Below are 15580 nucleotides of genomic sequence, written 5' to 3'. Positions count from 1 at the left end.
CCAGATATGAAATTTATCCTTAGATTTGTGGATTTTGTGTGTCTGATGGGGTTATTCTGTACAAATTTCTATGAAAAAAAAGATGAGTAAACTTTTATATTGTTGCAATTAGTTTACTTTCCCTTACATGAAGAATAGTGATTAATTTCTATATTAGAAAAACCTACATTATCAAAAAAAATATTTGTGGGAATGGAGATTTTTGGGATTGTTTTGGGGATTTTTTATCATGACATTTCGGGATTTTTAGACTAACACATCTGGCAACACTGCTGTCGACTACCTTTTCTAAATCTGCTGACGACTTGACGTCATAGTTACTCTCCCTCCCCGATTTGTGCTTGTATAGAACAATGTGTTTTGTTTAATTAGTGTTTCACTCAAGAGGTATAGATAAATAATAACTAACAGGATGGAACCAAGCATGGTGACGCTTACGTGTGAGATAAAAGGCCTAGAACTATAAGTTACTGTTAATTAGACTTGCGTTATATCTGGACTCCATCTGCCACTGGTATAGCTTGTGCTTAGGATAGCCCCAACACAAACTCTCAAGGTAACTGATGATAACTGTTGTTGATATTCCTACCTGGTTATACCTAATGCTATGCTGGTAACCTTAATTCCTTATGTCACCAGTCTTGGGCATTGAGGAAGTTTAGGCTATTTCGCTACTGTGTCTTAATTGCTAAATAAATTATAGCTTAATCTAGTCTACTTACTTAGGCTAGTGATGTGCCTCCCTGCAAATAGGTTACAATAGTTTAACTTGATCATTTGGTAAAATTATAGAACACGACTACATTTCTAAAAGAAGAAAAAAACCTCCTTCAGTAAATAATGTTTTAAACGAATTATACCGTTCTCCCGTTACCTCCCCCTCCCCCACTTCCCAATGGACTCAGGTGGGAACCGGGGATTTTGGGTGGGCATAAACAGGAAAAAATTTCAATAGCTAACTCTTTAGAGATTTGTAAAAGGCCACAGAACCTAACAAATCCACCTAACCTATTCTAGTAGTTCCCAGGTCACAGTCCTAGCAGGGGGAAATTTCCCCGGGCACCATTCTCGGGTCACAGGGGAAAGCCCCCGGGGTCTCCTTCCCAGGTCACAGACATAGCTAGGGAATAGAAGGTCCATGTTTTGTATGATTTTTCTTGGATTTATTTTGCATCCCCGAGAACAATGTATAGAGAAGAAAAGGTTAGTTTTACCATTATTTATCAATTCACGGGTAAATTTCCCCACCCTAATTCCCTGGTTCCCACTGGGTGACCTTTATTACTGTAGGATATATTAGGGTATATCTTATTAACCATTTATTTGCGACGGAAATAAAGGCCTGTTTCGAGGAAAATGGGAGTTTTCTATTTAAAACTGAATTCCGGTAAAGTTTTACTGTATTACAGATTCTGATTTCGGACAGAAAATATGTTTTTCTGGAGTAAATGAAGTGATTTGACCAAATTTGACCTTCATTTCAAGTGCAAACAAACAGAACAATCAATTCGACTAACTTTAAATAGCCAAACTGGTTGCTGTTATTACAAATGATATGAAGCTGAAAACCAGTTAAATCACATTATTTTCTACAGGAAAACATATATTTTCTGTTAAAATGTTTAAATATAATGACTTTTGTTATATATATTCTGTTAAAATGATTAAATATAATGTTTTGTTCAAATCCCGGATCACTTCACTTACATATGTAATTAGAACGCTAACATTAGCAACGTTACCAATTTTATGATGTCATTCCTAACGTTAGAAATGCTATGGTAATATTAGCGTGTGTATTTTAAATAATTTTTCCATATACCCTTTACACAATATATAACAAACCCACCCAACCTATTCTAGTAGTTCCCAGGTCACAGTCCTAGCAGGGGGAACTTTCCCCGACCACCATTCTCAGGTCACAGGGGAAAGCCCCCCGTATCCCACTCCCAGGTCACAGACATAGCTAGGGAATAGAAGGCCCATGTTTTGTATGATTTTTCTTGGATTTATTTTGCATCACAGAGAATAATGTATAGAGAAGAAAAGGTTAGTTTTACCATTATTTATCAATTCGCCGGTAAATTTCCCCACCCTAATTCCTTGCTTCCCACTGGGTGACCTTTATTACTGTTGGATATATTAGGGTATATCTTATTAACCATTTATTTGCAACGGAAATAAAGGTCTGTTTTGAAGAAAATGGGAGTTTTCTATTTAAAACTGAATTCCGGTAGAGTTTTACTGTATCACAGATTCTGATTTCGGACAGAAAATATATTTGTTCCGTAACTGGAATACAAACCACGCTATGTAAAGTGGGTGATTACTTTCGGCTTAGCTGAAAGGACGAGCCATAAAAATTTAATGAGGGATTACTACCCCACCGCTAGTTAGCCGGGGGTAGGGAGGGTAGTTAGCTACCCTCCCCCGTCACACGCATGTGTTGTAAGCTCACTTTGCTTACGGCTCGGGTGCTAGACGGACGTGTCCGCTGTCACCCTCGCCTACACGACAGCCATTAATCATTGCTTTTGCTTTCGCTTTTCTAGAGTGTTGTGAAGTTGGTCTCTACAATGCGGAAGTGCCCTGGGTTACCTGACTGCCCTTGTGGGACCTTCATGTCTTCTATTGAGACGGATCCTCACACCTTATGCCCTTATTGTAGGGGTCAGTGGTGTGAAAGTGATAACGTATGTATGGAATGTAGGGAGTGGCCTACCTCCCAGTGGGAGAGGTTTTCTCGGCGCCGGAAGAATAAGTCCAAATGGGATATTTCTCCTTCAAAGGTTTCTTTGAAGAAGGAAAATCCTTAGGACTTTTCTTCCGTAGCCCAAACCTCCTCCGAAGCTCCCATTCGGTCGGCCTCTCGCGTCGTGTGGTAGCGTAGACCGTACTGTTGTTGACCGATCTCGGGGTTTGGGAGAGGGAGTTGCCTTCCATAGCGAGGCAGCTCCTCCTCGCCCGGGGGAGGATTTAATTATTTCTCCTGATGTAAATAATGATGATCTTTTGCAGCTTTGGGCTTCCTTGGGGCTTCAGGGTTCGCCCTCTAAGGATGCCCTTTTTGACATGATCAGGTTAGGAGCAGCTGTCAAACAGTCACCGGCGGTAGCAGAGGTTGACCCTCTGTCTATTATCGAGGCTGTTGTGGCAGACGCTTCCAAAAAGTGTGTTCAAACCCCTGCTCCTGTTGTAGCTGAAGGCTTAGCTCCCCCCTCCGAACATCCTTCGAGGGAGGAACTAAGTCCAACGGTCTCTCCTGCAGGTGATTCTCCCCCCCGAGGGAGTTCACTGACAGAGACTCCTTTTCGGAGGACTGCCGATGGTTTGCCTTCTGCTCCCAGAGGACGTATCCGACGTAAGGCTTGCCTTCCTCTTCGTCGCCGAGGTCTTCCTTCTCCTCACAAGGGTGTTAGGAGGTGCCTCTTTGGATCTTCATCCTCGCAGTCTTCCGCAGAGGAACTTCATCCTTCAGCAACCGTTCCTGCTACTTCCTTTGTCCTGGACCTCTCCGCAGATCGTTCGCGATCTCCTACGCCTGCCAGACCTGCTGACCTACCTTCACCTTTCCTGGCTGCTGATGCGCTGTTGGCGCCCACCCATCCCATTTTCAAACAGGCACCGGTCCCTTCTGGGCAAAAGGGCTTTCACACATTGTGTGTAAGTCCCTTAAGCACCAGGTTTCCCCTGTGCGCCAATGTTCGCCTGCGCGCAAGCGCTCACCGGTTGCTGTCTCATCTCGCCAGCGCTCTCCTGCACGCCCACGATCTCCTGTTCGTCCTGCAGTTCCAGAGACTACGTGCCCAACGCGCCCACGATCTCCTGCTCGCCAACGGACCTCTGCGCGCCCTCGGCCTGATACACACCATGGACGCCCTCGGTCTCCTGCTCGTCAGCACTCTCCTGCTCGTCAGCGATCTCCTGCTCGCCAGCGCTTTCCTGCTCGTCAGCGCTCTCCTGCTCGCCAACTCTTGCCTGCTCGTCATCGCTCGCCTGCTCGCCCTCGATCTTCGGATCAGGGCTCCAAAGAGAAGTCTTCTTCCTCTCCTGCTCGCCAGCACTCTCCTCCACGATCGCCGACTCGCCATCAGACCTCACCTGCTTGTCATCCCTTGCCTACGCGCCGTCGCCCGCAGTCTCCATAGCGCGCCCACTGCCAGAACTTCTGTTCCTGATGAGCGCCCTCCTGCGCGCCCGCGCGCTAGGGATATTCCCCCTGCACGCATGCACCCTACGGCTTCGCCCTTACGGGCCCTTCAACATCCTGTGGCTGCACTCCATCCGAGGTCTCTGAACGCGCACCAACGTGCCCACGCGCCCCGCCACCTACGGGCCCATGCGCCCTGACACCTGCGCGCCCACGCGCCCTGTTGCCTGCGCGCCCACGAGCTCCTTTTCCTGCGCGCCATTGTTCGCCAACACGCCCCCTCGCCTACGCGCCACCGCTCGCCCGCGCGAGCAATCGCCTCCCGAGCTAGGCAATGGCCTATCGCGCGAGCGCGATACCCAGCGTGACCCACAGCGCGTTCCCACACAGGATCCAGCAGTACAACGCGCAGTCAGGTCATCTTCATTGCCCCCCCCCGGTAAGCGCAGGACAGCGCGCCCAACAGAGGGAGAAAAATCTCCTGACGGGTCCAGGAACTTTTCTTCTACAGCTTCTACCTTTCAGGCAGAACCGGGTGTAGTTTCCACTCCTAGGGATCTTACGATCCCCTTCCCTCCAGAGGTGTGTCTGCTGTCGGTCGGCTGCCCTGGTTTGGGCCCTTGATCAGAGCGGTTGCGCAGGCTTTCAAGCCCGCTTTCTCTGAACTAGGCCTCAAATCAGCGGCTATCTCGGCCCCCCTGAAGAGGAAGAGAGGAGTGGACGACGTAGTTACTTCTCCAAGTTCGTAACTGGTTCCTCGAAAGCCGTCGAGGAAGGCTCCATCCCCTCCCCAGACTTTCTTTCCCTCTCCATCCCCCGTGGACGAGGGTTTTCCGTCCTCGGGATTCTCGTGAGGTGAGGCTTTCTCCCATCCCACCAATGGGAGAAACTCCACTTCGCCCCGAGAAGTCTCCTCGGGTGGAGGCAGAGAAGAGTCCTCCACCATCTTTGTTGGAATCCTGCATCCCTCCTAGGAGGGAGTCGAAGGACTCCAAGACGGTTCTGAAATCTTCTTCGAGGATCAGACCATAAACAGCTAAGCCCGCGGAGAACGTCCACGAGTCCCCCCAAGAAGAGCCTTTGGGGACTGGAGACCTTGCTGCTAGTCCATCAGGAGGAGAGCCGCAGGTGTCGGAGCATGCCTTTTGGCAAGTTTTGACTCTGATGAGGAACCTTAACGGATTTTCGGATCCGGAGATTCCTCCTCGAGAGGGCAAGGACACGGTTCTGGACCGAGTCTTTGGTACTCAAAAGCCCCCTAAAACCAGCGCGGCTTTGCCTTGGTCCCAGGGGGTCAAGAGTGCCAGAGATAAGGTCGAGAGTCAGCTCTCCGAGGTAGCCTCCTCCAGCCGTTCCAGTGCCGGAAACAAACTCCTCCCACCTCCTCGTGTCCACCAGAGGCGGTACTTCGAAATTGTCGAGGAGTCCTGTTTAGCTCTTCCCCTCCACCACTCGGTGGAAGAGCTCTCCAGGGGAGTCCCTCTCGAGAGAGAGACCAACCTGCCAGTGCCGTTCTCGGCCTCAGAGATTCTCTGCCAGGAGAAGGTAGCGAAGTGTGCCATGCAGGCCACTTCGTGGCTGGATATCTGGCTAGGATCTCTTGGCATCCTGATACGATCCGAAGACTTGTCTAAGGAGAGTACCAGGAAGGCCTTGGAGACCTTCCTTCTTTCAGGCACTCGTACCATCGAGTTTCTGGCCCACCAAATCTCGAACTTGTGGGCTAACACTATCCTGAAACGCTGTGATACGGTGTCTGAAAGATTCAACTCGAAGGTCCCCAACACCGAGGTCAGTAAGCTCAGACATTCCTCCCTTTTGGGGAGCAGTCTGTTTGAGCCGAAAGATGTAGAGCAAGCGGCTGAGAGGTGTCAGGTGTATGAGGACAGAGGAGAATATGTAAAGAATAGGCCAGACTATTCAGTGTGTATGTAGGCAAAGGGAAAATGAACCGTAACCAGAGAGAAGGATCCAATGTAGTAATGTCTGGCCAGTCAAAAGACCCCATAACTCTCTAGCGGTAGTATCTCAACGGGTGGCTGGAGACACTAACTTGTGGAACGCCTTATTCTAGATTATGAATTGATGACATTTTTCCTACTCAAACTTTAAATAGACTGTTATTCAGGAACGATCTAACAAACATTGGCTGTTCCCTTCTTAGGTCAGTTTCATGAATGGTTTGAAGAATACCGTGTCTCCAGGTAGTATCGTATGCCTTCTCCAAGTCAAAGAAAATGGATATGTGATGCTTTTTACTGGAAAAAGCTTCACAAATTGATGCCTCTAATCTTGCTAAAACATCAATATATAATTGCATTCATTAGAAGCCACATAGTGAGAGGTTAATAAGTCCTGTCTTTTCTAAAACCCATATCCATCGTACAGTCACAATCTTTTCCAATAATGTACACATAGAAGATGTTAATGCAATCGGCCGATAGTTGGTCACAATTTTGCTGTCTTTTCCAGGTTTCAATTAGGCTAAAATAATACAGATGCTCCAAATTTTTGGGAATAAAATCTTTCCAAATTCTGTCGATGATACCGAGTAAAAAAGATTTAGCTTATACAGGTAAATGTTTGATCAGTGATTAGGTGATATTATCAATTCCAGGTGCCTAATCATTACATGCGGTTAAGGCTGATAAAAGCTCTTTCATGTTAAAAGGCAAATTATATGATTCTAGTCTTATAGCTCCAAAGTCCAGGGGTGATTCTCTTACATACCTTGTGGGCAATACTTAATGTAGGATTTTTTAAAAGAGATTTTTGAAAAATTATCTGTGAATGCTTAACCTACATTCTCTGGATTTTGTAACATTTAACTGCTACATTCAATTGCAGGTGGTGGTAAAGGAATATGTTTTCCATTAATTTCTTTTTTTTCATATTTGCCCAGACTTCTGTTAAGTTAGTCTTCCAATTGATTTTGGATATAAAGTTTACCCAAGACTGGCGCTTAGCCTGTTTGATTTGGTATCTAACTTTGGTCCTTGCTTTCGTATAAAAACAAAGTAGTAATTACGCCGATATCGAGTAAATACAGCTTTCATAGCTTTACGAGTTATTCATTATTGATTATTCCACCAAAGGACTGTTTATCGTGTAAACTGATCTGTAGTTAGTGGAATTGACTTATTACTGGCATATATACTGTAATGACTTTATTCGAAAACTCAAGGGCTTTCTTCACAGTGGGAAAATTATCATTATCAATTTCTAATAATGTAAGCAGAGTAAAAAATGCCCAGTTAGCTTTATCAGGTACCCATCGTGGAGATCTTGGTGCAGCTATTTCATCAACTAATTTAATAAGGATTGGAAAATGGTCACTTCCAGTACCTTCATCCATTACTTTCCATTAAAATTCTAAAAAGCACTCAGGAGTGCATAATGAGATATATATAGATGTAAGAATTCCATTTTGTACATGAAAATGTGTTGGTGCTCCAGTATTCAAAATATCAAGCTCGTTTTTTCAATAAAAGGAAAAATTTGATTGCCTTGGGAGTTAGACATAAGATCCCCCCACATAAGATGTCTCCCATTAAAGTCTTCCGAGATTAAAAAAGGCCTAGGAAGCTGATCTATCAAGTTCTTGCTTCAGGTTTTAGTCAGCTCGATTCGGTGGCAAATATATGGAATACAGGTATATGATGTCTGTTCGTTTCAGGTGCATTTGTACTGTTATGGCTTGAAGATTTGTCTTTAAACGAATCGTGTTATGGATGACATCTCGTTGCACTATTAATGTACAGTACTCCCACTATGTCCACCTTCGTCTTCCAGAACTTCATTGTGATAAAATAGATATTCTGTGGGACATAATTTATTTTGGCCTAGCATTGTTTCTCGGAAGATTTTCCTTAATTAGTATTTTCAAAGATTCAAATTTAGCTCTAAGGCCTTGGCAATTCCATTGAAGAATCGTGAGTTTGCTATCCATAAGTGCAAACTGTGATTTATTTTTATTTAATCATTTTATCTTGAGGGCATTTCTTAGGGGAAAGGTTTTTGATGTTGATTCTGGTGTTCTTTATCACTTCTTATTTTCTTTAAGATGATTGACAGTTTCAGGTAATGGACTGTCTTCTTCCATGTTGGCATTGTTTAATGACTAGTTTATGTCAATATTTATGATACAGTACTTTTTATATGGACTTGCCACCTTGTGTAATGATGCATGTGGCTTTAGACTAGTTTTATTCTGTTCTTCAAGCAGATGTTCTGAGCTTTCTTTGGATCCAGAGGGTTTTTTTTAATGTCTTTCTGTTCTTTGGGTATTTTTTTTTATTCTTCTATACTTTCCTGTCATAAATTTACAATAGGGTTTTCATCTTGTATAACTACTTTTACATCTTTATTTATGTTAGAATTGTGGATACTATTTTCGCCTGTGCGTTTAGGCAAATTTTTCTTCAAAACCAGTGAAAAGGGTTGCCCTGTCCTTCTCTGTTTTGCAAGAGCTCTTTTACGAGCTTTTTTAAAAATAACACTTTCCATGGTTCGAATGGCCTGGATTTCCTTTTCAAAAATAAACTTGACACAGCTTTTTGATGATGCTGGGTGTGCTTCCCCACAATAAATACAATATGAACCTTCTGTACATGCTCTGTGACTACTTTTTTCCACAGTTTGCATAGATACCTGGCTTATTATTTAATTATTCTTGCACTTTTTGCTTTGATGGCCATGCAATTGGCAATGGTAACATCGCAATGGTTAAGGATGCACAGTTTCAAAGTTAAAGATAGCCAACCAGCTTAATAACATTAGGTAGTCTACATTGATCAAAAGTTACAACCAAAGTAGCAAGAGGAACACGTTGTTCTCCAACTCTCTTTCTAATTATAACTGTTTGTACTACCCCTTGACTCTTCAGTTCATCCTCAATTTCTTTTTCCTCCATGTTTAGCAATTGTGGAGCATATATCACACTCCTACTATGGTTGAAAATTGGGTGCTCAAAGCATTTGACATTATGACCATCCAATGTTGAAAGTGTTTTTAATCTTTTGCTTTATATTGGGGATAATCTCTCCCAAGAGACTTCCATTTCCCTTTGGAAGAATTTTTGGCTGCCCTCCACATATTAACTTTCCCTATTAGCTTTAAAAACATTCACATGCTCATTTGTTCCATTTTCAAGTTCCAAAATAAAAAATTTGTCATAATTCGCGACTTCATAGTGATCAGGTAATATTTCTGCTTTTCAGTATTTCTCTGTCCTGTCATAATTCCTTACTTTCTCTTCTTCTCTAATGTTTTTCTTATAATCATTCTTTATATGACACGAGTAAGGTTCTAACATTACAATATTAGAACCTGAGTATAAGTTGTCTATACCAAGACTCATGTCAATATTTTCCAGGTCATCACAAGAGGAATTAGTTATCAAAGAAACAGCAAGCCAAATTATCCACCTCTTATCAGAGGATGTCAGTCCCCCTATCCCATGTGGCTCAACATGGGAAGAGGCTTTAGTGGGGGCCAGTCCTTCATTAGTTACCCCTCCCACTGACGACTCTAGTGCCTGGCATCGCCCATTACTTGCAAATATGGGAGACATAAAACGGATCACCCAATGCGGTTTGTCAGAGGGTAATGTCATCTAAATTTGAAGCATATGCAATACCTGGTAAATGTTCTAACAGTGATCGTCAACAAACTTCGGATAGAGCTAAACAAGAGAAACTGAAATGAAGAAGTCTTATAGAGGTCCAGTCTTAGTCTAGTCTCTCAGAACTGGCCTTAGTGGTATGGTTGAACTTGCCAAGGTGGATGATCACTCCACCACCATTTCCCAGCCCATCATATAGACTCTCAAGCCCCTCTACTGCAGCAAAGTGCTGGACCATCAGAGGGGTCAGGGTTGATACTGAGATTTAGTATTCTTGAGCATATTATTTCTGACCGGGGTACCACATTCACCTCTCATTTGTGGACATCATTATTATTATTATTATTATTATTATTATTATTATTATTATTATTATTATTATTATTATTATTACTATCCAAGCTACAACCCTAGTTGGAAAAGCAAGATGCTATAAGCCCAGGGGCTCCAACAGGGAAAAATAGCCCAGTGAGGAAAAGAAATAAGGAAATAAATAAATGAAGAGAACAAATTAACAATAAATCATTCTAAAATAAGTAACAACGTCAAAACAGACATGTCATATATAAACTATTAACAACATCAAAAACAAATATGTCGTAAATAAACTATAAAAAGACTCATGTCCGCCTGGTCAACAAAAAAGCATTTGCTCCAACTGTAAACTTTTGAAGTTCTACTGATTCAACCACCCGATTAGGAAGATCATTCCACAACTTGGTAACAGCTGGAATAAAACTTCTAGAGTACTGCGTAGTATTGAGCCTCGTGATGGAGAAGGCCTGGCTATTAGAATTAACAAATCTCTATATAACAAATCTCATTAGCAAATCTCTTTGGTATCATCTTACCTCAGATAACTGACTACAACTCTGCAGCCTATGGAATGGAGTAATGTTTTTATCACATCCTCAAAGCAGCTTTGATGTCCAGCTGCAGGGCCTCCAACTGGTTTACTCAGCTTCCTTGGGTCCCCCTGGGATTAAAAACCACTACTGAGGATGGCCTGGATATCTCAGCAGCTGAAATGGTGTATGGCGACCCGTTGGTCATCCTTGCCGAATTCTTTTGTCTGCAATCTCCTTTGATGATTTTACTCCATGCCGCCAGACTTGAAAGCCCCCAGCAAAGTAGCACATACTGAAAGATTTACACACTGCAACGCACGACTTCTTGCACACTGACACTAACAAGCCACCATTGACGCCCCATACACATGCCCTTTTTTGGTACTCTGTCGCACACCGAAGGCTTTCTTAATTAACATTCGTGACAAAGAATATTGGATCTCCTTTGATCGCCTAAAACCTCCATATTTCCTGCAAGATAAACAGCTTAAAGTTTGCCTCTGTAGAGCCGGCCGCCCCATTTCACATGTACCGGTATGTCATTTTTAGGGGGTGCTATGTAAAACACGGGTTTCATACATTCTCTCTCTCTCTCTCTCTCTCTCTCTCTCTCTCTCTCTCTCTCTCTCTCTCTCTCTCTCTCTCTCCTACAATGATAATAGAAAAACCTGTTTAAGCTTGCCATTGGATGTTTTACATTATTTTAATTTTCGTGACAGAGTTGCCCTCAACCGTTTGTATATAAGCTTGTTATATGTTTAATGAACTTCACTTGCATTCACCCCACCTCTTTATTAGTACCTAATAGCTATGTTGCCACAGACCGATACGTAAGTTATTATGCTCCAGCCCCATTTAAACATTCAGAGAAAAATACCAAACTAGCCAGCACTCACCCATTTCTTATACAGTAAATTATGTTGAGAATATGCCGCGTAAAGTAAATTACTACACAAGTAATTTTTTTTTAAATGTACCCACGCTAATTAACATTTACGGTAAGCGTACGTACACTCAAAATGCAAATATTTGAATAAATCAAACACTGTACAGTACAGTGCTGTATTTACAGGTGTGACGATACCAAAAACTAGTTCAAATGTGCAAAACTACAGTTTTGTATAATACCTATCAGTGTCCGAAAATTTGGGCCCGGGCAGTTCGGTCCCAGACAATTTGGTACTAGGACCATTCTTCCCAAGGACAATTCAGTACTTGAAAAGCAAATTACAAACTTGTATTCGAGACTGCATACTTTTAGAAACAATCTGTTAGTTCTCGAATTTGCATTTTTTACTAACTTTATTTCAAAATTAGCTTAATTTTTCTATTCAAGTTTCACCCTGTCAGATACAGAATTTATTCTTACAGGTTTCTAGAATCGGAAAAAGAAAAAAAAGAAATTGGTCGATAATGAAAACTACGTACACCACAAACATAAAAAAAAACACCTGATGGCTCCAAAATATATTGGCATTGGGAAAACGGCTCTTTCAAAGCACTGCTTCATTCGCCTGATATTTAACATGTGACCAAATATATTAAGAATCGGGATTATAGCACGAGTGCAGTGGAATTGAGTCAAAGGTTGCTATTGCAAATATTAAGGAAAAGGCAAGCGCAGGTCGAACACCATCTCGTTTGATTATAACTAAAGAACTAAGAAAATTATATGCATGCACGATCGACTTAAGAGAGAAAGTGTGTTTCGAGAGGAATAACTGGAAGATAAAGAAAACAGTTCCACAGATATGACGTAATTAGAATAGCTGATATGATGATTGATCGATTGACTTCGAGTTTTCTGGCATCCTCTGAAATTATGAGCAATTAGAGAGGCTATTCAGTGATAATTTCAAACATCTGAGCAATTATGCATCAGAATCTATATTGAATTTGCACTTAAAAAGGTTTAGTGCAACAAAGTTTCAATGAATTTGGTCTATCACTGAAATTTGCTTCCAATTTTTTTTGGAAGCAAATTTCAGTATATATACATATACAAATGTTTATATACACATTATATATGTATATGTATACATATATACATATACATATAAGTATATATATATTTGTATGTATATATATACATATATAATGTGTATATATATGTATATGTATACATATATGATTTTTATATACATATATAATGTGTATATATATGTATATGTATACATATATGATTTTTATATACATATATAATGTGTATATATATGTGTATATACATATCATACATCACATACATATACCAAAGGCACTTCCCCCAATTTTGGGGGGGTAGCCGACATCAACAAAGAAACAGAACAAAAAGGGGACCTCTACTCTCTACGTTCCTTCAGCCTAACCAGGGACTCAACCGAGTTCAGCTGGTACTGCTAGGGCGCCACAGCCCACCCTCCCACATTATCCACCACAGATGAAGCTTCATAATGCTGAATCCCCTACTGCTGCTACCTCCGTGGTCATCTAAGGCACCGGAGGAAGCAGCAGGGCCTACCGGAACTGCGTCACAATCGCTCGCCATTCATTCCTATTTCTAGCACGCTCTCTTGCCTCTCTCACATCTATCCTCCTATCACCCAGAGCTTTCTTCACACCATCCATCCACCCAAACCACATCCATCCACCCAAACCTTGGCCTTCCTCTTGTACTTCTCCCATCAACTCTTGCATTCATCACCTTCTTTAGCAGACAACCATTTTCCATTCTCTCAACATGACCAAACCACCTCAACACATTCATATCCACTCTAGCCGCTAACTCATTTCTTACACCCGTTCTCTCCCTCACCACTTCGTTCCTAACCCTATCTACTCGAGATACACCAGCCATACTCCTTAGACACTTCATTTCAAACACATTCAATTTCTGTCTCTCCATCACTTTCATTCCCCACAACTCCGATCCATACATCACAATTGGTACAATCACTTTCTCATATAGAACTCTCTTTACATTCATGCCCAATCCTCTATTTTTTACTACTCCCTTAACTTCCCCCAACACTTTGCAACCTTCATTCACTCTCTGACGTACATCTGCTTCCACTCCACCATTTGCTGCAACAACAGACCCCAAGTACTTAAACTGATCCACCTCCTCAAGTAACTCTCCATTCAACATGACATTCAACCTTGCACCACCTTCCCTTCTCGTACATCTCATAACCTTACTCTTACCCACATTAACTCTCAACTTCCTTCTCTCACACACCCTTCCAAATTCTGTCACTAGTCGGTCAAGCTTCTCTTCTGTGTCTGCTACCAGTACAGTATCATCCGCAAACAACAACTGATTTACCTCCCATTCATGGTCATTCTCGCCTACCAGTTTTAATCTTCGTCCAAGCACTCGAGCATTCACCTCTCTCACCACTCCATCAACATACAAGTTAAACAACCACGGCGACATCACACATCTCTGTCTCAGCCCCACTCTCACCGGAAACCAATCACTCACTTCATTTCCTATTCTAACACATGCTTTACTACCTTTGTAGAAACTTTTCACTGCTTGCAACAACCTTCCACCAACTCCATATAAGCTCATCACATTCCACATTGCTTCCCTATCAACTCTATCATATGCTTTCTCCAGATCCATAAACGCAACATACACCTCCTTACCTTTTGCTAAATATTTCTCGCATATCTGCCTAACTGTAAAAATCTGATTCATAAAACCACCCTGTACTTCCAAGATTGCATTCTCTGTTTTATCCTTAATCCTATTAATCATTACCATACACTTTTCCAACTACACTCAACAAACTAATACCTCTTGAATTACAACACTCATGCACATCTCCCTTACCCTTATATAGTGGTACAATACATGCACAAACCCAATCTACTGGTACCATTGACAACACAAAACACATATTAAACAATCTCACCAACCATTCAAGTACAGTCACACCCCCTTCCTTCAACATCTCAGCTTTCTCACCATCCATACCAGATGCTTTTCCTACTCTCGTTTCATCTAGTGCTCTCCTCACTTCCTCTATTGTAATTTCTCTGTCATTCTCATCTCCCAACACTGGCACCTCAACACCTGGAACAGCAATTATATCTGCCTCCCTATTATCCTCAACATTCAGCAAACTTTCAAAATATTCCGCCCACCTTTTCCTTGCCTCTCCTTTTAACAACCTTCCATTTCCATTTTTCACTGTCTCTTCAATTCTTGCGCCAGCCTTCCTTACTCTCTTCACTTCTTTCCAAAACTACTTCTTATTCTCTTCATATGACTGACCCAATCCCTGACCCCCCTCAGGTTAGCTGTCCTCTTTGCCTCACGTACCTTGCGCTTTACTTCCACATTTTTCTCTCTATATTTTTCCTACTTCTCTATACTATTACTCTGCAGCCTTTCTTCAAAAGCCCTCTTTTTCTCTTCCACTTTTACCTTCACTCCTTCATTCCACCATTCACTGCCCTTCCTCATGCTGCCTCCAACAACCTTCTTGCCACATACATCACTTGCAATCCCAACAAAATTTTCTTTTGCTAACTTCCACTCCTCCTCTAAATTACCAGTTTCTCTTACTCTCACTTCGTCATATGCTATTTTCAACCTTTCCTGATATTTACTTTTTACCCCCGGTTTTATTAGCTCTTCAACCCTCACTAGCTCCCTTTTACATCCACCTACTCTATTCCCCCCCTCTTTTGCTACAACTAATTTTCCTTCCACCAAAAAATGATCAGACATACCGTTAGCCATACCCCTAAACACGTGCACGTCTTTCAATCTTCCAAACATTCTTTTAGTTATCAACACATAATCCATTAATGCCCTTTCTACTACTCTTCCATTTGCCACTCTTACCCATGTATACTTATTTTTATCTTTCTTTTTAAAAAAGCTAGCACTTATTACCATCTCTTGTTCAACACATATCTACCAGTCTCTCACCACTCTCATTTTCACCTGGTACGCCATACTTCCCAATG

The 15580-nt window shown here is 42.1% G+C and overlaps 1 long non-coding RNA gene across 2 annotated transcripts in view; it reads left to right on the top strand.

Moving 5' to 3' along the window:
* Window positions 1–304: 304 nt before the first annotated feature.
* LOC137655678 (uncharacterized) overlaps window positions 305–15580 on the top strand; it is a 58127-nt gene continuing 42851 nt past the window's right edge. For both annotated transcript variants that reach the window (XR_011046852.1, XR_011046853.1), the window contains exon 1: window positions 305–556. This is a non-coding gene — a long non-coding RNA (uncharacterized lncRNA). The remainder of the gene's footprint in view (window positions 557–15580) is intronic.

The sequence above is a fragment of the Palaemon carinicauda genome, chromosome 16, assembly GCF_036898095.1.
Source record: "Palaemon carinicauda isolate YSFRI2023 chromosome 16, ASM3689809v2, whole genome shotgun sequence".
Classification (NCBI taxonomy): Eukaryota; Metazoa; Arthropoda; class Malacostraca; order Decapoda; family Palaemonidae; genus Palaemon; species Palaemon carinicauda.
The sequence above is the reverse complement of the archived record's forward strand: the minus strand, read 5'-3'. Positions and strand labels throughout refer to the sequence as shown.